We start from the raw sequence: 2,834 nt of genomic DNA, 5'->3' as shown, positions 1-2,834 counted from the left end.
AAATAAATAAATAAATAAATAAATAAATAAACTTCTCATATAACAGTTTGAACTTCCTTTTTCATTATACTGGATCATACATGAGTCAGAATGATTTGTGCAATGGGAAACAAATATTATGTGTCTATTCTATTATCACAGCAGTCCCAAATGTGGCTTAGACTGCATCCTTAAGTCATGCAATTTTTTGTTTACTATCATACCCCAACACACAACAATAAATAAGTAGAAAAGAATGACAGGGTTTAATCTCAGCTCTTTCCAGAACCACTTAAAAAGAGAGTTTGGGAGTTAAAACCTCATGGTAATACTTAAGTACAGAGGTCTTTATCGTATAACCTGAGGCCCTAAAATGGATGAAGATTGTCAGTCCATACATCCATTGGTCATTGGTCACACAATAACAGAAATACTAGAAGAGCAAGCTTCCTCTTGTAATGTTCTTCGCCTCCTTTACAAGGGATGTGGAGTGTCATGTTTCTTGTCTGACTCTTCAGAAAAAATGTCAAAGAATTCCACATTGTTCTACAATGACGGTGAGAATCATGAAAAATAGATAAAATATTGTTATGATTGGCTTCCAGGAAGGAACTAAAGTATGGTGGATGAGTATTACCTGGAGATGCCCAGTAGAATCCCAATACCACAGAAAGAATAAACTTCTGCTTTCTAGTTAAGAAGATTTTTAGGCAAAAGAATGCGTAAATATTTTCTTAGTACAATTTGCCAACTAGACTAAAGGAATTATGTTCCATCAGTCAAGTTCAACAATCCACATAAAAGTGAGAGACAGGTTAGGTTTTACCAGAGATTGAAACATGGTGCCTGCCTTCTTTTTGTGGTAGTAGTTTGTGCTTATGGAGTCAGAAGAGTACAAGTGTCTGATAGAAGACAAAAAGTACTCATCAAAAGCAACAGCATTACTAGAGATCTAACTACCTAGTTCTCAAAGCTATCAATACACTGCATCTACTTGACAAGGATTTGTGTTTTTTTTTTATGTCTTCTATAAATGCATGAAATTTGTACTTCTATGAATATTCAAGTGTTGGGACTGTCAAAGTGATATATTTTTTAAAAAAATATTTCATCTGAAAATATTGTTTATGAACAGGATGACGAAAATGAAAATAATTTGAAAAATGTAACGAGCCTATAACTATTACCTTTTGTAATTGCTTTTGTGATTTTTAAAGACATTGTAAATGGATTATTTTCAAGTAGAAACTTGAGTCACTTCTTTAGGTTCTCTGTCTACATGTTCATTGTGCTTACTAAGAATATGGTGCTTTGCATGGTGAATTCATGGTTTCTTTGCAGTTCCTAAAAAATCTTAAGTTGGAGAAATTACATTTTCTGGTTCAATGTGATATTTACTAACGTGTCTTGGCTATTTTCCAGTAGCTTTTGTTTCAGGAAAATAAGGTAATTTGGTTTTACTTCTTCCCAGCACAGGACATGATTGGAATCACTGATGTATAGTCACGATAGAAGTCAATCTATATTTACACAGCAAAGTGATTTGAGTACTTGCAATGTAGAATCTATTTTTCTAGTATTAGAACAAAAGAGCATATCCCTCTATGCTTACACTCTTATTCTATGGATATCTATAATGTATTACTTCTCTTGTGACAGGCATTCTCCTGCTGTGTCTAATATCAAACTTTACATATGCTAATCATAATTCTCAATGCTTCTTCTGTTTGTGTTTTGTTCTTTATCACTCCCAAGTTCTCTGAACTAATAGCATACAAACAATGAACTCGCCCTCCTCCACCTTCCCACGGCCACATGGTTGACTAGAAGTTAAACTGCATACTGTATGTTTCAGAACTCACAAGCTCAACATACATTCTTTTTTTTTTTGACCATTTCTTTATATTTTTATTAATTACATTTGTTCTTTGACATTTACATACATGTTTAAAACACATTCTAATTACTCTCACTCTTGTCAATGGCCCCCTCNCTACAAAGCTCTTCCCTACATCTGTGTCTTCATGTAGTTGAACTATTGACCATGAAATCATTTCTATTCAAAGAGTTATCAGTTTTAGTGACATGTTAATTTTGAGCCTCATCATGTGCAAACAATTTCTTTCTCCACTGAGGATTCAAGCTGAGCAAAAACTTTAATCTGTTAAGTTTGAGGTTTAACATCAACTTGCCTCTGCAGCAGATAGACTAGCCTAATGAGAAAAGAAAAATAAAGCAATCTACAATGGAAAACACTATAATGACGAATAAATATATAAAATTATAGTCAAACTAATGAAATCATGAAATATTTTTGACCAGTATAGTGACAAACTGGGAAGGTGGTGCTACCATACAAATGTGGTATAGAAGGTAAATATATAAGGAGCTAGAGGCTATCACAGCCCTTTTGGGGAGGGCATTTTGATGGTATCAATTAAATTCCACTTTTACATATACAAGGTATAGTAGATAGTTAAATGACTTGTATGGTCAAAACAGTCATCAAGGCTATTCTTTTATCTATCTATCTATCTATCTATCTATCTATCTATCTATCTATCTATCTTTCCTTTCTTTCTTTCTTTCTTTCTTTCTTTCTTTCTTTCTTTCTTTTCCTTCCTTCCTTCCTTCCTTCCTTCCTTCCTTCCTTCCTTCCTTCCTTCCTTCCTTCCTTCCTCCCTTTCTCCTTTCCTTCCTCCCTCCCTCCCTACCCCCCCTTTCTCTTTCATTCTTTCTTTTTGATTGGATATTTTCTTTTTTTATTATTATTATTTTTTTTATTTACATTTCAAATGCTATCCCNAAAGTTTCCTATACCCCTCCCCCCACCTCTGCTCCCCTACCCACCCACT

The sequence above is a fragment of the Mus pahari genome, chromosome 15 (genome assembly GCF_900095145.1).
Source record: "Mus pahari chromosome 15, PAHARI_EIJ_v1.1, whole genome shotgun sequence".
NCBI lineage: Eukaryota > Metazoa > Chordata > Mammalia > Rodentia > Muridae > Mus > Mus pahari.
Note: the sequence above shows the minus strand (reverse complement) of the source record.